Here is a 24,903-nt window from a genome sequence, read left to right as displayed (position 1 = left end):
CTCTCTTTCATTTTTTTATTTTTTTATTTTTTGTGTGCTTGTTTTACTCATTGATTTGCGGCCATTTTAGAGCACTGCCTTGACAGGTTTTTTAGTCGACCAAATCAACCCCAGTATTTATGTTTTATTTATTTATTTTTTTTTTTTTTTGGTAAATACTGGTTCTTATTCTATCATTCTCTTTTGCTGGACCATTGTGATAAGGGGTTAAAAATAAACCAGCACCGGTTGTTAGGTGGTGGTAGTGAGGTAATAAAGACAAACCAATGACACACAGACATATATACATATACTCACATCAATCTATCTAGATGTTTGCGTGCATATAGATAGATAGAAATCTGTTTTATTTCCTTCTTAATCCTTTCTGTCGAAGAGCGCAGGCTCGAAACGTAAAAGTATTTTCCATTCTTTTTGAGCATTAGACTAATATACATGTTTATTGTTTCTACATCTATCCTCATCTTTTGTTTTCTATTAATTTGAACTATATATATATATATATATATATGGGAGAATATACAAAAAATAACAACAGACGAGGACAGGTGGTGTAAATAACAAAAGTATATATTAGTATGACGCTCGGGAATACGGAAAGTCTTTGACGTTTCGAGCTACGCTCTTCAACAGAAAGAATACGGAGACAAGGAGAAAAACACGGAGAAAAAAATTGAATAGTGTTCAGTCAACGGTCAATCATAATAATGGCCGATCATAACAATGACTGACCGGAAGTTAGAAATTCTTATTTCAGGAGAGCTAAGAAAGGGGGAGATAACAAACGGTGATCGGGAACGAGGGGCTGTGTGTGGGAGGTAGACTGCTGGTGATCTTGACGTATGTAGTGTGAAAATGGGGGAAGGGAGAAAGGAAGAAAGTAGTTGGTCAGTTGTAGTGTGTGCGTGGTGTGATGCGAGGGTATTGGTGTGGTGTGCGTGGTGTGATGCAAGGGTATTGGTGTGGTGTGATGTGAGGGTGTTGGGAGGTGGGGAAGGCATGGGTGGAGTGTGGGGTAGAGGTAGGGGTATGTGGGTAGGGTGGGGTATGTGGGTAGGGGTGGGTGGTGGGTGTAAGGAATTGGATGGGGTGGAGTGGGAAGGTAGAGTAGGAGTGTGTTGGGGTGTGGTGGGATGAGCTTATGAGGGGGTGTTGACGAGGAGGGAGAAGGGGAAGGTGGATGTAAGAGAGGGGGAAGATGGGTATGGGAGGGGAGAGGAAGAGAGGAGAGAGGGTGGGTATAAGAGAGGGTGGGTATAAGAGAGGGAAGGGGGATTGAGAGAGGGGGAAGGTGGGTATGGGGGGAGAAAGAGAGGAAGAGAAAGAGAGGAAGAGAAAGAGAGGAAGAGAGGAAGAGAAAGAGAGTGAGAGAGAGGGAAGAGGGGTATGGGGGGGAAGAAGAAAGGAAGAGAAAGAGAGTGAGAGAGAGGGGAAGAGAGTGAGAGAGTAAGGGTGAGAGAGTAAGAGAGTAAGAGTGTAGAGAGTAGGAGAGTAAGAGTGTAGAGAGTAAGAGTGAGAGAGGGGGGAGTACGGGAGAGGGGGGGAGGGGGGAGTACGAGAGAAGAGAGTGAGAGAGAGTAAGAGAGAGGAGAGAAAGAGTAGGGGTGAAGAGAAGTGGGAGTGGAGAGAAGTATGAAGAGAGGTACAAAGAAGTAGGAGTCGGAGCAGGAGGTGGGGGAGGGGAGAGATGGGTGGTAGGAGGGAGGGTGGGGGAGAGAGACAGGAGGAGGGGGTTAGATGAAGAGTGGAGGGGAGTTGAGCCCATGTGGCGCAAAGGAGCGAAGATAGAAAATTAATCCCTGTTCACGGCGCAAACGGGAGTCCGGATGGCCCCTGTGCATGGACAAAGTTTATTTCTCAAACGCGTGATAATGCTATAAATAGCGTGATCAGAATAAATTATCCATACATTGCAGAAAAATACGTTACTGGCCAGCCATGAGACTCAAACTCACATCTCTGTGATTACGCGTATGTGTGTGTGTCTGTATATCTATCTGTCTGCGTGTGTGTGTCTGAGCGTGTGTAATTTTCGTCTCCCGAATTCACTCGTAAATTATTGGTCAGCCCAGAGCTGTAGTATAACTCACTTGCACAAGAAACCGCAATGGGACTGAACCCGGAACCATGTTGTCGCAAAGTAGGGTTCTTATCCACACCATCACCTCCGCCTAATTCTCCACTAGCAAAGGATTATGAAATAAAAGCCGTAATAGAATTCAAGACAACCAACCAATCAGCTCCTAATACCAACGAATATTGTATTAAGCTCCGTTCTTCATACAATCTTAGGATTTGATTGGAAATTTTACCATTTATTAAATATGCCAGTTATTAACTTAATTTACTGGAATCGATGAATTTGAAAATAACCTCAGGTGTTTCGGAAATGGTTCGTCAATCAACGTCCAATTGTATATTCCTTAGTGAATAGAATGGAATATATTACTAATTTTTCAAATTGTCTTTTGGAGAAGACTTTAGAGAAATCTTTCCAACCATCACTGGACTGGAGTACTTTGCTTAGTATGAGTCTCCTGGCATGGTTGTGTCTTTAAGAAGTTTGCTTTGAAGCCACGAGGTTACGGTTTCATTCCCACTGCGCGCATCTGGGGTAAGTGTCTTCTACTATAATTACAAGTTGATTAAGGTTTTTTGGGTGGAGTTGGTAGACGTAAACTGTTTGATGTCCAAATCACCCACACACAAATATATATGTATATATATATATAATGAATAATAAATAATATATAATATATATATATACATACTTATATGGGCACAGGACGTGACCAACGGAGAAAATAACGTAAAATACGTAAACAAACGAGCAAAAATGGAAAACAGGAAAGTAAACACAGAGAAACGACCCTTCATCAGTTGTCGGCTGTCTCTCTACTCATTTGGAGGATTTTACGTTTTTAATGTTATTTCCACCGTTGGTGACGTCCTGTACGCATCACTTAGCAACTGGTGTTGGTTTGTTTACGTCCACGCAACTTAGTAATACGACAAAAGCGTAAGATAGAATGAGCGCCAGACTTTAAAAAAATAAGTGCGAAAATATTTTATCACTTTTAAATAGAAATTCTTTAAATATTGTAGAATTAACACTTCTTTGTTATTTTACTTTCGAGGACAAGAAGCTCCACCACCAACAACAATAGAATTTGATTGGGTTAAGTCCTACGTTAATTGAGGGACCCCGTTTCAAGTTATGATTGGTTGGAACGACTGATTTCACTGTTTGGTCTTTTTAAATCTTTTATTTTCTACTTGTTTCAGCCATTGAAATGCGACCATGCTGGGGCACCGCCTTTTAGTCGAACGAATTGACTCCAGTATTTTAAAGCCTATCGGTGTGTTTTGTGGAACCGCAGATTTACGGGGACTTAAACCAACCAACAGCGGTGTGGTGAAGGACAAGCAAACACAAAGACAAACGCACACACATACGCCGAACTTCTTTCAGTTTCCGTCTATCAAGTCTATCAAGTTTGTTGGTATAGATCACAGGGTTATTTAGGCACAGAAGCTAATATATCACTAAAAGGGCTTGACTTTGTGGTGGAAACTAATTGTTACTACTTTGCAGATCTGAAACTTCTCAATTCTATATAGAATGTTATTGTAAAAATATTCAGTAGTGTTATCAAGTATAAAAAGAGAAGATACGGTTGATTAGCTTGTAAGACTAAATGATTTAAGCTAACAGGCTGGAAGGCTACAAATTTTAGATAAAATCTCTCACAGAATCAAAAGTTTTCCTTATTATTTATGAAACGGAATGAAGTTGCACCATAAAAAAATGTTCTATTGAAATCAGTAAACTGTTGGCATCACAGCTCTCTCTCTCTCTCTCTCTCTCTCTCTCTCTCTATCTATCTATCTATCTATCTATCTCTCTCTCTCTATCTATCTATCTCTCTATTTCTGTCCCTCTCTTTAAAGACTCTAATTAAAGGGAACCTGAACCACAACAATTCGTAACAATATAAAAGTATCAACAAAAATGGTGATATAGAAATAATAACGCGTACAGAACGGGAAGTCTTATGTCAAAATGTCTCATCATAACCGTTACCTCTTGATCGATTTTTTTCTCCTGTTTTGATGTCCTTTTTAACAAAAACATCAGAACTCACAAGAAAGACCGCTTTTCTTATCTCATTAGTAATTATCGATTGTCTTTTCGACGAGACACTAATCCAATTGTCAGTATGTGGGAGAAGTTCATTCGGTTTACTATTACCTATTGTCCTTGAATGGATGACAGCCAAGCAATTTCAGTGATGGTTCTAATTTATATAGGAAATCTGTAAAGATAACTTTAAGAAATTTCTTAATAGTACCTCATCCCAATTTGAACTGATAATGACATCTCAGTACATCTACACACATCTTTTTATTTACTTTTTATCAAAGTTTCTGAACGCTGTAGAACAGAAATAATGTATTGCCGAATCGAATACCACTCTACTTGAGTAGTTAATACAATAGAAGAAAGGGCTTTATTTGATCTCTTCTATAGTTGTAAGGACTTGAACATCGGGTAATTTATTTACTGCTGGTGGATGGGGCTGATAGAGACATTGTAGTGTCTGTTAAATTATGTAATATTTAGCTATAGGTACATATATGGCTGTGTGGTTAGGGAACTTGCTTTACAACCACATGGTTTCTGGTTCAGTCACCTTGCTCGGCAACTTAAGTAAGTGTCTACTACCATAGCCCCCGGGCTGACTAATGCCTTGTCATTGAATTTAGTAGGCGGGAAATAATATGTAATAATAATAATGGTTTCAAATTTTGCCATAAAGGCAACCATTTGGAGGGAGAGGAATGAGTCGATTACATCGACCCCAGAAGATGCGCCTTAATTGGTTGGAGAAGGGTATTTTGAATACTTAAGACTCAAAAGTATAAGGACACAGATCGTGTCGTATAGCCAGCTGAAGACGATGACTCCTAGGACTAAATTACAGCAACATTCGTCCTAAACCAGGACTGCTATGTTATGGTGGCAAACAATCTTTACTACTTAAGGCTCGTTCAATTAAGTGATAATATGAAGTATTCTTTTGAAAACCGTCTTTCGAAATGATTTTGGTACCCGTAGGTTTTCGAGTGACATCTACAATGTGTCATTCAGATAACGGTCTCCAAATTTGCCACAAGGGTAGCAATTTAGGTTATGGAGTTAGTTGATTACATCGTCTCCAGTGCTTAACTGGTACTTATTTTATCGGCCTCGATAAAATAATTTTTATGGCGGAATTTGAACCCAGACCGTAAAGATGAACGAAATGTCTCTAAGAATTTCACCCAGCGTGCTAACGTTTCTTATTTCTTTATTGCCCACAAGGGACTAAACACAGAGGGGACAAACAAGGACAGACAAAGGGATTAAGTCGATTACATCGACCCCAGTGAGTAACTGGTACTTAATTTATCGACCCCGAAAGGATGAAACGCAAAGTTGACCTCGGCGGAATTTGAACTCAGAACGTAGCTGCAGACGAAATACCACTAAGCATTTCGCCCGGCGTGCTAACGATTCTACCAGCTCGCCGCCTTAAATGTCTAATAGTAATACCACTATCGATAGTATTTGCCATTTGAATTGTGTTAGTGGTTGATGCGGCAGTGATTTGGAGAATGATTGCGATAGTGGTGGAGACAGGAAGAATGGTGTTCATTGTAGCAGCTACGGCAGCGGCGACAGTGGTGGCAGTGGTGGAGGTAGTGGTGAGGTTGTTGCCAGTACTTGCAGGGATTGTTACTTAATTTTAAAAGGAACAAACAGAAAATGGTTAATTTTATTTTCGGAAGTCACTAATACATCAATAGCGATAGTAAAAAAAAAAGCAAAATATATCAAAAGATTTTATCTTCGTAGTTATTATTTTCTTCTTTCTTTTTTTCTTTGTGATTCTATTTTATTTATTTATTTATTTTGTTAATGTTGATAATATTGATCGAGTTGTTGTTGCTTTCATTTTTTTCGCGTTCTTTAGATGTGAATGAAAACAGAAATAGATCATATAAGTTCACAGCGATATCTATTTATCTTAAGTCCGCTCTCTTTCCCGCTCTTTCACTCTCACTCTATCACATTTATTTTTATATATATGTGTATGTGTATACAGATAGACAGACAGACAGACAGACAGACAGATAGATAGATAGATAGATAGATAGATAGATAGATAGATAGATAGATAGATAGATAGATAGATAGATCGGAAGGGATGGCTGAAAATATAAGCGAAGTGAAAGACAGTGAGTAGTGAAAAATATGTAATAATTTTTAATAAATGAAGGAGGTTGTGTAAATACTGAAGTAGATTTATTTTAAAATATATGCAGTGAGGAAAATGGTTATTTTCATATCTATTTTTTTTTCCTTTTTAGAATTTGAATTTAATAAAACTGTATGTATACAAAAAACATATTTACGTGCAAAGAATTTTAGCAGGGGGCGCAATAAAAACGACGGATAATAACGAATAAAAATTTAAAGAAAAACGAGACATTCTAATATGTGTATTAACGTGTGTATACACACACACACACACACACACACACACACAGACACACACACAGACACACACACAGACACACACACACACACACACAAACACACACACACACACACAAACATACACACACACATACATACATATATATATATATATATATATATATATATATATATATATATATATATATATATATATAAGAATGCCTCTTTTATTTAATGGCTATTCGTTATTATCCGTCATTTTTATTGCCGCCCCTGCCAAAATTCCTTTGCACGTAAATATATACAAACATCAGATAGATAGATAGACAGATAGACAGACAGACAGACAGGCAGGCGGATATATAAATCGATAGATATATCGATAGATAGCTCTGCATATATGCATGTATATCCGTATGAATATGTGTCTACATATACATAAAAGATATATGTATGTGTGTGTTTGTCTATCTGTGTGTGTGTATATATATATGTATATATATATATAAATATATATATATATTCATACATATGCTTGTAAATATGTACATGCATTCAGGTGTAGGTGCACGCATACATACATACATACATACATACATACATACATACATACATACATACATACAAACACACATACATACATACATACATAAATGGCAGGTTCCCTAACGTCACTCATGAAGCATTGATCAAAGCGCGGCTACGCAGAAGACATTTACTGACTGTGTCACGCAGGATCCGAACCCGCGATCGCTTAGTTGCGATGCGAACTACTTAACCATGCTGTCATTTCTGCACCTCAATTTCCATTAAATGGACGATGATTATTATTGCATTTTTGTGTCTTTATATATAAATGTCTGTGCGTGTCTGTATGTATGTATGTATGTATGTATGTATGTATGTATGTATGTATGTATGTATATGTGTGTGTTTGTGTGTGTGTGTGTGTGTGTGTGTGTGTGTGTGTGTACACTGCTTTTTACATCGTCACCGTGATACATTTTTGCGATTTATGTAAATATAAATAAATCAGTGCAATTGGATTCCATGGACCCAAGTACGCAACTGGCACTTATTTTGTCGATGAAAGGATGAAAGGCAAAGTCGATCTCGGCGGAATTTGAACTCAGAACGTAAAGACTCTAAATAATCATGATTTATTTCTTAAACATATGCGTATGAGTAAAATGGCTGTTTTACATTTTTTTTTATTTCTCTTTAAATTTAATATGTGTAAAAGGAAACAATAAAAACAACATTAAATGAGAAAATGTTTTTATTATATAAAAATATTAACAAATTCAAAACAAGAAATGTTGGTTTAAAGACAATGAGAAAAACAAAGCCGGAGTTTTCTGCCATTTGTTTTTAGTTTGTGTGTGTGTAACGTTGACTTTCTTCCTGGTATAGTATCTATGTTTTTTTTTAATAATAATAATAATTTCAAATGTTGCCACAAGGGCAGCCATTTTGGGAGAGGGAGCCAATCGATTAGATTGACTCCAGTACGCAACTGGTACTTAATTTATCGACCCCGAAAGGATAAAAGGTAAAGTCGACCTCGGCGGAATTTGAACTCAGAATGTAACAGCAGACGAAATACCGCTACGCATTTCGCCCAGCATGCTACCGATTCTTTTCTACTTTAGGCACAAGGCCTGAAATTTTTGCCTTAAATTTGCCTTTCATCTTTTCGAAGTCGATAAATTAAGTACCAGTTGCGTACTGGAGTCGATCTAATCGACTGGCCCCCTCCCCCAAAATTTCGGGCCTTGTGCTTAGAGTAGAAAAGTATATTATTTTAGTCATATTCTAATATCAATCCCCTTTACGTTTTTCTACGCATTTCTTTCTATGTTGTCATTATTTGTAACAATCGATAAACACTACATTAACAAACGCATGGACAACATCTGGGAAGACCCCGCAGTGCGTCATAGCAGTTGAAATTTTATTTCATTTCCAGACAATATTTCTTCGTAAAACATCTGCTAACCGCTCATTCGCCATTAACTATTTGCACATCTCAAGCAGTAGACATATCCTTCGCCTCAGACACACACACACACACACACACATATACAGACACACATACACACACACACACAAAACATACAAAGACACGCACAAACACACACACACACACAAAAGCACACAAACACACCACACACCGCGCACGCACGCACGCATGCACACACACTTACGCACACCCACACAGATATATTCTAATGAGTGAAGCTCTACGTAGTCACTTGATTTACAGGAAATAGGAGATAAATTTGCCTCAGTTCAAACAATTCTCCCTCCTTAAATAAAGAAGTCACATTTTTCTTATGTAGTTCTATACTTTCTTCAAATAGACAAACTGCTTGTGTTCACAGTTCTGTTCGATCAGATTTGACATAACAGGTAAAGGAAACAACGATTAAGGCCCCTTACAACATACACCATTTTCCATTCATTTATTTATTTATCTTATCCCTGTTGTTGTTGGCACTCCGTCGGTTACGACGACGAGGGTTCCAGTTGATCCGATCAACGGAACAGCCTACTCGTGAAACTAACGTGCAAGTGGCTGAGCACTCCACAGACACGTGTACCCTTAACGTAGTTCTCGGGGATATTCAGCGTGACACAGAGTGTGACAAGGCTGGCCCCCTTTGAAATACAGGTACAACAGACACAGGTAGTAAAGGTGAGAGAAAGTTGTGGTGAAGGAGTACAGCAGGGTTCGCCACCAACCCCTGCCGGAGCCTCGTAGAACTTTAGGTGTTTTCGCTCAACAAACATTCACAACGCCCGGTCTGGGAATCGAAACCGCGATCCCACGACCGCGTGTCCGCTGCCCTAACCACTGGGCCATTGTGCCTCCGCATCTTACACCGTGTACCGATCTCAATAGTTGATCTTTTGTTTTCAATTTTCACCTGACCAAATACATCGAGAGTTGGACATTTGCCTATCTCAACTCGGACAACAGGTAGAAGAGCTTAACCACCTATTAGCAAATAAATAAAAAAAATTACATTTAATCGATTAGCACTTCGTTATGATAAATATATTAATTTGTGCCATAAACATAATTATTAAAAATTACCATGATTAATTAAAAACCTTATTGTATCTTCACCCCTTCTCCGACTTATACCTATTGGCGTATCCCACAATTATTTTTTTTATCCATCCTATCCCCCCTCGTACAAGGGATTAATCCACCAAATGCTATTTTAAGTTTAGTCATTTACTTAACGTCCCAAAGAGATACACAAGCAAAATGGTAGGATTTTTAACCGTTTTCAACTTTTCCTTTTTCTTCTCTAGGCTCTTCTTTTTTATTTATTTTTCGCTCTGATTTGATGCAAGGCAATTGTGCTTCATCAATATTTCTACATTTTAAGGCGGCGAGCTGGCAGAAACTCTTAGCGGTATTTCGTCTGCCGTTACGTTCTGAGTTCAAATTCCGCCGAGGTCGACTTTGCCTTTCATCCTTTCGGGGTCGATAAACTAAGTACCAATTGCGTACTGGGTCGATCTAGTCGAATCGACTAGTCCCCTTCCGAACATTTCCGGCCTTGGGTCTAGAGTAAAAAAGAATATTTCTCCATTTTCTGTCATACATACATATATATATATATATATATATATATATATATATATATTAAGAATATTTTTCCATTTTCTGATTTCTTTTACATATATATATATATATATATATATATATATATATATATATATATATATATATATATATATATGCTTATATATGTGGACGGTGTAACCATGAAATCAGAAGGTATGGGAGGTGAATACTGATTTAATTTTTTCCATATGATTACAGCCGTTTCGTAACATTCTTAATATTAACCTGATTGCTTACTGTGAGTTGTTCTACTTCATTCTCTGAATCGAATTCAAAACTTTATATTTATATGTATGTATATCTCTATCTATCTATCTATCTATCTATCTATCTATCTATCTATCTATCTATCTATCTATCTATCTATCTATCACTATGTATATATATATATATATATATATATATATATATATATATATATATATATATATATATATATATATATATATATATATATATATACATATGAAGGAATTCATTCTAGACTGCAACAAGAAAATCCGTCCATCTAACTTGCCAATACATCCATAAACCCCAATAATCTTATAATAATACCAGGCAACTACAACACCGTATAATGGCTTTGACTCTTACTGTTTCTATGTCTCTGTTCCCCAACACCTGATAACACTTTGAATTTCTCACCAATATAAACTGAACGCTGATGCTGCCATCTTCGTTATCGGGCGTCGTGCTTTTCAAAGAACCAATGGCCATTGCTTAAGGAGAACATTTTAAATGGAATTATAGACTCGCTTTTTTTATGTTGATAATTTAATCCTTCATCTTCACTCGCGGTTTTTTGGTACGTTTCATTGCTATGGAAGAAAATAATTATATACAGGATTTTATATCGAATCATAACAGATCAATCCGACAGGTTAAAGGTTCTTAACCGTATTAACACTCGCATATAGAAGGAGATAGAAATGAGAGGTACGGTGCAAGAGAGAGAGAGAGAGAGAGAGAGAGAGAGAGAGAGAGAGAGAAATATGTGATGGAGATATAGAAAGTTAATTAAAAGAGAAATATAATATAAGACTTGCAGTTGTCGTACGAACGTGGAGAGGAGGGGGAAAATAAATCTTGAAGTTAATCTTTTGGAAGAAGGACTGTCGTTTCTGATAAAGGGATGAAAAAACATTATTGAATAATAAAGATCCTATGATATCACTGAATTGAAGATAATGTTAGATTTATCGATCGTTTCCTCAAGTTTTTCTTTCACTGTTTTTCACACCATTCCATCAATCGAGAGATTTGCTTTTGTGATATTTTTCCCTTTCAATGCATATAACTCGTTTTTTTTTTGTTTGTCTGTTTGTTTGTTTTTTTGTTGTTGTTGTTGTTGTTGTTGTTGTTTTTTACTAATGCATGAATTATTATTCCAAAACAAATTTTTTCCTGGTCAAATTGTTGCTCTACTTGCTTATATTTGCTCTCATTCACTTTGTTGTTGTTCTTCTTCTTTTACTTCTCGTCCTCATTTTTTTTCCTATTCTTTTCTATTTTTTTCTATTCTTTTTTTTTGGCTTTTGACTGCGATCTATTTTTACTGGAATCCAATTCATTTTACTTACACTATGAATGCTCTTTGCGAATACTTGAATATCATAAACTGTTATATTTCCCTTCCACACAACAGTCACACATCGTTATGCACAACCGCACACAGATTCAAATGTGTTAAATACATGCAGTGTTTCATTTCGTTTTTGTGTTGTTATACTGAAAACACCCATTCTACAGAATACTAATTGAAAGCCTAGTACCGCTATTAACTGTGTTATGTATTATTATAAATCTTATAAAGTGACGAGCTGGCAGAATCGTTACTGAGTCGGATAAAACGCCTAGAGGCATTTCTTCCGACTGTGTACATTTTGATTTGAAATTCCGCCCAAGTCTGCTTTTCATCTTTCGGGGACGATAACATCAGAACCAGCATAACACTGGGATCGATGTAATCGATTTGCCCTCTTCTCTGAAAATCGCTGGCCTTGAAACAAAAGTTGAAACCATTATATTACGATTAATATTTTTATCAGTATTATTATTATTATTATTATTATTATTATTATTATTATTATTATTATTATTATTATTATTATTATTATTATTATTATTATTATTATTAACATATGTGGTTTCATTTCGTTATAACTTTATTTCAGCTGCCTTAGTACCGGGCATCCTTCGGAGGCCAAGAGAAGCAATGGCACTTTTGTTTTGCTATGCATGCTAAAATTATCACCACATTTATTCCATTTTAGAAGGAGAGTGCTTTCCGTAGTATATGGGCTGTACCCATCAAGGTTATCTTTTGTAGGTCACGGAAGCTGGAGTTACCAGGGAGTTGCTTAATATACTTCTCAGCTCCCTTCTTTATCATTCCCAACGAACCAATTTCTACTGGTATTATTATACTACTAAGCTTCCACATTTTTATGATTTCAATTTGCAGATCTTTATAGTGAAAAAACTTTTCCTATTCTTTTCTTGAGAATTTTGATATTGTGGGACAGACATATCTATAAACAGACAAGTTCTTCTGTTGTAGTCCGACAATTATTGGTACTACTACCACCTTTTTCAGCGACCACAACTTCTTAACCTCCCAAGCTAACCTGGCATATCTATCGACTTTTCTTTCTTCCTTGTCGCATACCTTGTTGTCAGCTGGGCATGCTATATCTATTATCCAGCATCGTTTGCTTTCCGTAGAAGCTCTACTGGACATTCTATTTGATCTCCCTCAGCCATTTACCTATATCTGGTCTTACTGTTCCCAGTGCACCAATTATAGGCACTACCTTTACCGTTTGCATGCTCTAAATTATTCCTATTTCAAATTTTTAGTGATTGCATTTTATCATTATTATTATTATTATTATTATTATTATTATTATTATTATTACTATTATTATTATTGTAAGGCCTTGGGTTTCGTTTTTCGTGTTTGCACGATTTTACTCCTTTTCAAGGTACCTGTCATTATATGGATTGAATTCTGTTTAAAATCTGCAACAATCAGCACATTTTCCTTATCTCTATTTCTAGAACATTTTATCTGGATAATTTCTCTATCTTTTTTAATAAACTATCAGATGAAATGTCCCATACGTCAGTTAAGATGAATTTCCTTTCCTGCAACTCTTTGACAGCAATGTCCGCTTCGATTTATCATGATCCGCTTGTCTGTGTGGGTTGCCAAATTCCAAAGTAATCATCTTTCCGTTCATATCCGACTCAAGGCTTCTATCAATGTTGCATCCGGTCTCCTATTCTAATAGTTCTGATACTCTACCGCCCTGAAGTAGTAGATTTTATCGAACCCAAAAAGGTTAAATCCCAAATTTAACCTCGGCAGGAATTGAACTCAGAGCGTAGAAATTCTGAACCAGCACTTTGAGGCACTGACAACTCGCCGCCTGCTTTATGTATGTATATATTGTATATATATATATATAGGTTACACAAACTTTCGGTCATTATGGCACTTTATAACTTCCGATTAAATAAAACATACATACGTATGTTTGTGTATACATATGTAAATACATACACATTTATATACAAATATATGCATATATATATATGTGTGTGTGTGTGTGTGTGTGTGTGTGAGTGTGTGTGTGTGTGTGTACATGTATATATATATATATATACATGCATGTATGTATATAAAACAGGGATTAATCTTCTCTCTTCGCTCATTTGCTCCACATGGGCTTAACTCTCCTCCCCTCTCCTCTCTTCCTCTCACACGTACTTCCTCCCACCCACCTCTCCTCTCTTGCTCCGACTCCTACTTCTCTTCACTCCTACTCTCCTTCTCTATTCTCTTCACTCCTACCCACCTTCTCCCTTCCCACTCTCCTTTCATCGTAACACCACCCTTACACAATCCAACCCTACCTTCCCTATCCATCCCATCCCACCCCCACCCCATCCCTTACACCAACTCCCATATATCCCACCTCTACCCACACCCACAGCCTAACCCACACCCGATTCTTGCTTTCCCCATTCTCGCCACCCCACATTCCAACACCACCACACCACACAACACCATATCACATCACACCATCACGCACACTCTAGTACTGACCACTTCCCAGCCCCACACCATCATCCACACACCTACACATACACACTCGCACACGTCAAGGTCACCAGCCCTCTTCCACACGCACATACATGCTCTTATACACACGCACGCTCATCTTCGTTTTGGGATCACCACTACTTTATTATCTCCCCTTCTTCCTAGCTCTCCTGTGTGACCCCTCTGTCCGGCATTCACCATGATAGATCGCTAGCCACTACACATTCTTTATTTTCTCTCCTTGTTTCTTTCTGTGTTCCTTTCTGTGGAAGAGCGTAGACGCGAAACGTTAAAGACTTTTTCACTTCCCGAGCGTTATACTAATACATCCATTTGTTGTCTACACCACCTGCCTTCGTTGTTTTTTTGTGTGAATTCTCCCTATACATATATATATATATATATATATATATATATATATATATATATATATATATATATATATATATGACGTGAAATTCAGACTATGGAAGAATTTCATTTACCAATATCATTTATCTGGACACAGTCATACAAACTCTGGCATATATATATATAAGTGTGTGTTTGTGTGTGTGTGTGAGAGAGAGAGAGGTGGGGGCAGGAGGGAATTACAGAATGAAACCACAGAAACCGGCCTAGCAGAAACATCACGTTAAGATGAAGGCTAATCTGGCTGTAAACATAAAAGCTAGAAATCTAGAGAATGAGATGCATCTCATTGAAAGAAACAAAGAAGCAGACGTAATACAAAATATCAGACATTACTTCTGCTTAACGAAAGCTGTAAACAATACCGTAATAAATAGAGACACGAAGTAATACGTAATCTGACGAAATTAATAGACAATGTTCGGAATTTGCTTGTGCCAATTTCCTGCTCAAAATATCAGCTAATTCACTTTCAGATCTTGTTTTTACTGAATACGGTCACCTTATAACTAGAGTTAGATATAACTTTATGGTGCGAATTAAGGAAGATGATATAAATAAGATGTGTCCACAGAACTAGCTTACCATGACGAAATTTATACAGAATACATCTATCGTCGTTTATCACTGATCCGAGATAACACTGTACATTCATCTGTGAACACAGTTATGCGTATCATTTATCACGAATTAATCTGTGAATAGATGGGTCGACGATCAGTCAAAGATTCTGCTTGAACTGCAGAAGCGCGCCCCAGCGATTATCTATAATGCTTGCTACCCAGAATGCTTTGCAAAGCCTCGTATCTTTTTTATATTAATTCGCGTACACGTGCACGAGTAAGCCCCATAAGCGTCATGACATTTTCAGCTAATTTTTTAAGTATGGAAAACAATAAACTTTTGGAAAAATTAAATGAGTAAACAAGAGAGACAGAGATAGGTAGAAACAAGGAAAGGGCCCCTTGTATTTGAATATTATGCAAATATTCCTTTAAATAACTTTTCACTTAATTTTTCCATAATTTAATTGTTTTCCATACTTAGAGTTGAAAAAGTCTCAATGACTGAAATGTTTTTTATGATAAAATTATTTTAGCATTTTCTAACTTGACTTTTTTCCATATATATATGTATATATATCAACTCGTTTGTTCCTATTCAACCTTCTACACACACACACACACACATATATATATATATATATATATATATATATATATATATATATATATATATATATATATCAACTCGTGTGTTCCTTTTCAACCTTCTACATATATATATATATATATATATATATTGCGTTAGTTAGATAAGGTCCAAAAAGCAAGCTGGCAGAATCGTTAGCTCGCCGGTCAGTTTGTAAACTAACGTTTCGTCCGTCTTTACGTTCTGAGTTCAATTTCTGTCGAGCTTCAATTTTTGCGGGATCGATAAAATAAGCGCCAGTTCGGTACTGACGGCAATGTAACGACTTACCCACCCTGAAATTGGTGGCCTCGTGCCAAAATTTGAAACCGTTATGTAGAGAAGGTCTGATCAAAAACCGTACCGGGATCAACTCCCGTTTCCTCATTCTGTGATGGAACTAATAAGCCACTGTGTAATACTGTGGTCCATTCAAACAACTGACTTCTTACAAATTTGTAGCTCAGGGTTAATGTTAGAAACCATTATGGATTTTATATATCTCTTCTTTATGTCTGTACTTTCCTTTATGATTCCTCTTCCTCGGCTCTTTATTATTTTCTTGTTGTTGGTGGGTTTTTTTGCACATTATCTCCATCACTCTCTATCACTCACTCCTTCTCTCACTCTCTCGTTTCGTTGCCGTCTCTCGCCTCGTTTTCCTCTATTCCTCTGCAACTTCAAAGACCGCATTGTTTTTCTTTCAAAAGAAACCAACTATTCATAACAAAATATTGATAGAAAACTTGTAGTTTTGATTAATCAATAGATAATTCAGGATTTGAGTTAAACACCTCAGATGTGTGTGTGTGTGTGTGTGTGTGCGTGTACATCCGTGTGTGTGTGGGCAGAAGTGCATACTACAAACATTTACCAAACAATATTAGAAGCTAAAATAAAAAAATAAATAAACGATCCGTCCCTCCCCTATATTGCCACTACCAAGGAAGCTTAAATACATCAGACACCGTAGGAGGCCCTGCGTGCAATTTAATTAACCCCATTAAAAGTGAGTAAAGTATAGTTAACCAGAAAACAGTTAACGCTGTAAATACTAGAATTAGGAAACTTACCACCTAAGACAATATAATTGTGGCATTAGTTTGGTTCAACGATACCAAATTATAGTCATCTGAAGATTGTTCAATTTTTCTAAGGAGTTATTCCTTCAACACCCAAAATTCGTTAAAAATGATATTAATACAACTGATGCTTACATCAAAATCATTTTGAATGCAAGCAAATCGCTGCAGTTCTACGAAGATTATTTGTTGGGCATGAAACACAGGAACGAACTTTATGATTATTTTCGAGTACATTATTTACGTTATTTACATTATTTACATTTGACGGATATTTGTCCTCATCTTGTTTGTTGTTAACACAACGTTTCGGCTGATATACCCTCCAGCCTTCATCAGGTGTCTTGGGGAAGTTTCGAATCTGGGTTCTCATTCCTAAGGTATTTTTGGCATTTTTCGATGTTATTATTATGATTATTATTATTATTACTCAGGCAGTGACCTGAATAATAATAATAATAATAATAATAATAATAATAATAATAATAATAATAATAATAATAATAATAATAATAATAATAATAATAATAATAATAATAATAATAATACACATACCCAAGGCGCACAGAGCTGCGCTCGGTAGTGAAGTGAAAGCACGTTATAAAAATAAAACTACTGAATAATAATAATAATAATAATAATAACAACAACAACAACATCGAAAAATACCTGAGGAATGAGAACCCAGGCTCGAAATTTCCCCAAGACACCTGATGAAGGCTGGAGGGTGTATCAGCCTAAAGGTTATGTTAATAACAAACAAGATGACAATAAGTACCGGTTGCGTACTGGGGTCGAGGTAATCGACTTACCCGCTTCTCCGAAATTGTTGACCTTGTGTCAAAATTTGAAACGGAAATAATTACAATGTAGTAGACAATATAGGTGTTTTTGCACCCTGCACTGCTTAACAACGGGTGTTGGCTTGTTTACATCCCCATAACTTATCGTTTCGGCGGAATACATCGATAGAATGGGTAACACTCTTTAGCAAGAAACATATGTACTGAGGACGATTTGTTCGACTAAAAACCTTTTAAACCGGCACCTCAACCGGACCTCAATCCAATGACTAAAAGAAAGAGAAAAGAACAAATCAGAAGAGCCATTGATGACTTAACGGACAGAATATCAAGCCTCAAACAGAACAGTTGTTGTCTCTTCGACCAAATATGTTTGCTTTATTTAAAACTACAAATTTCATATAAGCATAGAACCAAATGCAACATGTGAATATTAAATTCCGTGCAATTCTCGGAGGATAAATGGTACATATATTACACTTTCGAAGATTTGGTCTGAATATTCGATATTCAAATTTATTGCATTTACGTTGAATATATTACATAGGTTACAAATCAACAAGTTAAATCTTCTTTTTAAAATTCATCTCATTATTCAAGATCATTCCTTGACGGATGTGTTGATTTGGGAGTTGTTGTTCTCTCGCGTTAATTTCTTCAATCAGTCATCGTTGGCAGTTACTGCAATACAAGCATGTTTCGTATTTCTTTTACTCTTGTATATGACGGAATTCCGACCAATATGTCCATGGATGGATATATTCTCCCTGTACAAATGACTGACAGATTGATTTTGCTGTGTCACACTGAATGTCGATGGCAAATTTATTTTATGATTATTATTATCATTATTATTGTCATTATTATTATCATTATTGTTGTTGTTGTTGTTGTTGTTGTTGTTGTGGTTGTTGTTGCTTTCATTGTCGTTATCGTTGCTGTTGTTGCTGCTGTGTTGATTAGACTCGAGCTTGTTCTTATTTCTGGTACAATTTATGCGTGTGGCGTATTACTACTTGTAACGATAGATATCAACAAGATTTCAATAGTCTTTCGAGTGCTTATTAATATTTATTATTATTATTATTGTTGCTGTTGGTGGTGTTGTTGTTGTTGTTGTTGTTGTTGTTGTTGTTATAGAGGTCGCACAGTATACACTATCGTGAGGTAGTTGATTGAAAATATTGTGTCTACCGGGGGTTTGTACTGTTTGTCAAGTCACAACAATGACCTCAGACAAACAGCATTTTACGCAATATGCGTGAGTTCCAAGTGATACCGACTTTTGCAATACATCTAGATCGAAGGGTATTTCTAAGGTTTTCGGATGTTTTTTTCAGATGGGGTGGCATTCAACCCAATGCTCCCATGACAATAGGGATAACCTTTATGTTTGACTCTCGTAGCTGTCACATTTTAGCGACTTCAAGTCTCAGATCTCCATATTTATTAACCATTTCTCTTTCTTTCATGATCTGTTGACCTACAGGCACTGCCACCTCAATTATTAGGCACTCGTGCTTGTCCCCGGCCTTCGGTGTAATGATGACGGTTGCTTCTGGCAGAACCCTATGAAGAGTGTGCCTATGGATTCTACCCCCACGCCCACACCAGTATTACTGGGCGGAGAAAACGGGTAGATGAATAAGAAAACAATATTAATGCTCTACCCCGAAGTTTCGAATTTTATCTCTTCATGCATATAGCAAAATATTCTGTTTATTATCTTTATTAGCCTCATCACCTCTACCCTAGTCTTCAAAATTTCCCATTTGCTTTTCATTTAGTTGGTCTATCAATTTTCTTCCCATTTCTTTCTAAACTTCCAATTTTATTCTTCTCAAGAATTTTGTTTTGTTATTTTCTTATTACTTCTTTGTCTTTTTGTAACTCTTATTATTATGTCTATTTTTCTTCAGAAAGGAAAAGAAAAAACACTAGTTTCTTTGAAATTTGAAATTCTTTTCTCATATTTCTTTTATCTTCAAAATTTTTGGTTTTTTTCTTAGTTCGATCAGTTTTCATTGTGTTTAGTCTATGATTTCCGATAATTATGTATCTTCTGCTCTATAATACTGTTTCATTTCTCTCTTAATAGTTATTGCTAAAGCAGCAGCATAAAATATATCATCTATATTTATATTTATACATTTTTGCATCATTCAAATAATTATAGCGTGGCGGCTGTGAACCCATCTCATCAATATTCTTTTGTTTGTAGAAAAATATCTTGCCCTTTTGTTTGCATTTTACCTTATAGCTTCAAATTTACATATTCAAATTTAAATTGCTTCTACCTTAATCCTAAAGGCATCTCGCCATTTATTTTTCAAGGTGCTTTCGTATTTTTGCTGTTGTTTGTTGCAGCCATTGGCTTCTACTAGCTTCGCCATTACCTATGTTAATGTTTTTCTCTTCGAACATTAGACGCTTACTACCAAGCAAATCTTTTCTATTTTTTTCTTTGAGTTTTCTTGTTATCTAACCTTGAATTGATAAACTATAAACGACAGCCATCACCGAAAAATTTACTGGCATTATCGATCATTAATTGAAGAATTCTTCCATGCCGTTGGCTTTAGTTTGTTATGGATAATGGTTTGGATTGGAATAATAGTAAAACGAGCGCTAAGATGAAGTGAGTGAAGATGTTAATTAATTAATATACTGTAATGAAGAGAAAAATTATCTATAATGAAGACAACTATAGTGAAGGTAAAAAGAAAAAGAATATTCAAATCGTAAATTCTAGATACGAAATTCGGAGGAGACAAGCCTAAAATTAAATATAAAATTAAATATTGAAGGGAAACCACGATGCTGCGAGTTTAATTGCAACACCCTGACAACTCAGCCTTCACTTTAGTTAATCCTTATTGTTTCCTTGGTGTTTTTGTGTCTAATAAAAAGAACGGATAAGGCGGCGAGCTGGCAGAAACGTTAGCACGCCGGGCGAAGTGCTTGGCGGTAATTCGTCGGCCGTTACGTTCTGAGTTCAAATTCCGCCGAGGTCAACTTTGCCTTTCATCCTTTCGGGGTCGATAAATTAAGTACCAGTTACGCACTGGGGTCGATGTAATCGACTTCATCCCTTTGTTTGCCCTTGTTTGCCGCCTCTATGTTTAGCCCCTTGTGGGCAATAAAGAAATAAGAAACGTTAGCACGCCAGGCGAAGTGCTTAGCGGTATTTCGTCTGTCTTTATGTTCTGAGTTCAAATTCCGCCGAAGTCGATTTTTCTTTTCACGGTCGATGAATTAAGTACCAGTTGCGTACTGGGGTCGATCTAATCGACTGCCCCCCTCCCCCAAAATTTCGTGCATTGTGTGTGTTTGTGTTCTAAAGTATATATATATATATATATATATATATATATATTACCGAAAATACAGGAATTCTGTCAAATACCGACTCACTCGGCGCTTCTAGGTTTGTTTACAAAATATTCTCATATACGTGCGTGCGTGCGTGCGTGCGTGCGTGCGTGCGTGCGTGCGTGCGTGCGTGCGTGCGTGCGTGCGTGCGTGCGTGCGTGTGTGTCTGTGTCTGTGTGTATGTATATATGTATATATAATTACATTCAAAACTACTTTATTCGATATATTCATTTATTTATGAGATAGTATATTGAAATTCTAAGGAGATTTGTCCGTTAATTATATATAGCAGCTGAACCTAATGCATTACGAGATTATATTTAAGTGAACGCCTTGCTATTACAGGCAAGTAGTACATTTACTGATATTTAAAAAGAAAGTTTTGATAAATTTCATCAACAACTTTATCCAGCTGCAACCAGCCTCAACCATTCTCCTGCTAAATTTACTGAAGATTATAATACGGTTTAGTCGTTTTATCTTTACTGTCGTTTCTTTACATTTTCTCTCGTGGTTTTTAAAAAACCCGTATCCCTTTTAAAGAGAGCCGTTTAATCTGAGTGTATGTATATGTCTGTGTCTGTGTGGGTGTGTTCATTTATTTCTTATTTAGATTTTTTTTCTTTGTCAGTTGGCACATCTTATGTAACATATTTTCTTGCAGTTTTACATATCTTCTGGGATTTTCGTATTGCTTATAGTCACTTTTATCTCTTACCTATCTTTTTTTTTCTTTTATCTTCCATTCTTTTTTACATTACGCAATTTCATTTCTAACTTTTTCAGAGTTTTCCATTTACACTTTGAATATCTATCGATATTAAGTCTTCTTCGACAAATGCATCTCATTTTTTTCTCAACACATTATTTTTTTTCTTTCTAATTTTATTATCACTAACTTTAATGTTAATTTCCTCATTTGTTGCTCAACGGCTGTAATAATTTTAAATCACATCAGCATAAAAGCTACCGAACCGACAAATGAACACCCCTGCCCTCACTAACGCTACAGTCATCAAGAATATGACGATATACCATCGTTCTGCTGTTTTCCCGTCTATTTCTATCGTCATTACAATGTTCTATGAAACCCTCTCAATTCACCATTTCTATATCTATGCTTTCAGAATTCAACAATATATCACAACTATCGACTTAGATCTTGCAATAATTGTAGAAACACCAAAACAGAATATTTTACTAAGCAACATAAAATTACATCTCTGCAGTGGCGGATGCAGGAGTGTTGTTCTAGTTGACCGCGCAACACCCTTTCTAGCCGAGCTGACACCGAAAAAATCGGGACCAAGGTTTTTCGGGCAACAGTCAAGGAAAAAGAAGTCAACGCTTACTAGAACAGAAGTTGCCGGACCTACTAGATGTTGCCCGACTTGCCCGCTAGAGTGCGCAGTCTACGTTTGTTGATATTTTCAACTTTCGGGCAACACCGAAAAAACAAAATCCTGGACCCTGTTTTATTTAAATAAAAGAAATAGTCAACCCTATAAAATACGAAATCTAGGGACAACTTCAAACCCAATCCACGGTCTCGATATGTCAAGACCAGACACACAAAAATACAACTCAGCATCAAACATCTGTGGTTCTCAAGCGGGGTCCACTTGACCCCTGGGGATTCATATAAGATTTTCTTGTTAAAATTTAGAGTTCTATAAATTGGTTATACTTCTACAAGAAAATATATTTCAACAATTTTTTTATACAATTCATAATTTTTATTATTAGGGTCACTAGCGTAGCTAGGGTGTGTGCTGCCCGGGGCGGCCCTTCCGTTTGCCGCCTCCAGACCCCACAAAAAACGTATATTGCCTGCAGCAGACCCAAAAGTGCCACCCGGGTCAGACCTCCCCTACAGCTGGCAGAAACGTTAGCACGCCGGGCGAAATTATGCTTAGCGGTATTTCGTCTGCTTTTACGTTCTGAGTTCAAATTCCACCGAGGTCGACTTTGCCTTTCATCCTTTCGGGGTCGATAAATTAAGTACCAGTTGCGTCGATCTAATTGACTGGCCCCTTCCCACAAAATTTCTGGCCTTGTGCTTAGATTAGAAAAGAATATAAAGGATTATTACTGTTGTTGTTGTTGTTCTTCTTCTTCTTCTTCTTCTTTTTCTTCTTCTTCTTCTTCTTCTTCTTGTTATAATCATTATTATTGCATGTAAAGCTGTTTAATTCCCTTCCTTTGCAACGACGATCACGTAATGCCAGCTTTAGCACGGAATCTCCGCATGGTTCCGTTTCTCTCGGTCTTAGGACCCAGGTGTTAAATGAAAGCTAATTAATCGATTTGAGGAGAGGAAAGAACGGAAAGAGAAAAACCTCATACCAAACGATTTTTCTGATATCATCTAATTAATTATTGAATAGGAACAGAGTAATGGTGGTAGGATTAGTACAGAGCAATGGTGGTGATACTGGTGGTGGTGGTGGTGGTGGTGGTGGTCATAATGATATAGTGGACGATTGCGATGATGATGATGATGATGATGACGATGATGATGATGGTGGTGGTGGTGATGATGATGATGATGGCAACGAAGATGATTGATGTTGTGGCGGCAGTGGTGGTGTGGTGGTGGTGGTGGTGTGGTGGTGGTGGTGGTGGGTTTTTTTTTGCAGCGGTACAACTATGGGTGGTGATGATGGAGTAGTAGTAGTAGTAGTAGTAGTAGTAGTAGTAGTAGTAGTAGTAGTAGTTTTAGCAGTAGTAGTAGGGGTGGTGGTGATTGTAGTAGGGGTGGTGGTGATGGTAGTGGCAATTATCGTTGTAAAAGAAGAGAAGTCAGGTGGCGGTAAGGTCGGGATCATCTCACCCACCTCGTATTAATGTGTATTTATTCAAATGTCTATTATTGATGAATACATTAGTGTCTTTGACAATACATTTGTGTGGTTGTATGCTTGTCTCTAAAACCGTTTCTCAACATTGGATGAACGCAGCAAACTCAAGAAGTATCTCGTCATACGGTCCATTTCATAACACTACATATCCACAACGTTGCCATCACCTTTGCCTTTCGTGTTTCCTTCAGAGTCGATAAAATAAAATACTCGTCAAGTATTCGGATCGATGTAATTCGAGTAAGAACTCACCCTTAAATCTCCCCAGGACTTGTGCTTTTATTAGCTGCATACCTTCCGTTTTTACGTTCTGGGCTCAAATTCCGTTGAGATTGCCTTTCATCGTTTCGGGGTCAGTCTAGAAGTGGGGATCGATGTAACCGACTAGCCCCCATCCCTAAACATTATCAGGTTTTGTTCTTAAAGAAGAGAGGATATTGACGGCGGTGGGTTAGTTGAATTCTTAGCACGCCGAACAAAATGCGTAACTGGTACGTACGTAATCGACTTCTCACCTTCCCCGAAATTACTGACGTCGAGCCAAAATTGGAAACCATTATCATTGTTATTATTATTATTATTATTATTATTATTCAGTAGCTTTATTTTTAGAACGTGCTTTCATTTCACTACCGAGCGCAGCTCTATGTGCCTTGGGTATGTGCTGTGGTTTGCTGTGATGCTCTTGTGGTTACTGTATTGAAAGTGTTTTGCGTAGGATGTGTGCAGTGCCCAGTAGTGCAATTTTCTGTATGTTATATATATTTGTAAGTCCTGGTGTTTTTGTTATGTATTTGTCTGAATATATTTTTTTATTGTACCTAAGGCACCTACTATGATAGGAATTCTTTCTGTTTTTAGACTCCACATTCGAGTTACCTCTATTTCCAGGTCTTTGTATTT

This window comes from Octopus bimaculoides, chromosome 7, assembly GCF_046866305.1.
Source record: "Octopus bimaculoides isolate indiv1 chromosome 7, ASM4686630v1, whole genome shotgun sequence".
Taxonomy (NCBI): Eukaryota; Metazoa; Mollusca; class Cephalopoda; order Octopoda; family Octopodidae; genus Octopus; species Octopus bimaculoides.
This window is presented reverse-complemented; position numbering follows the sequence as displayed.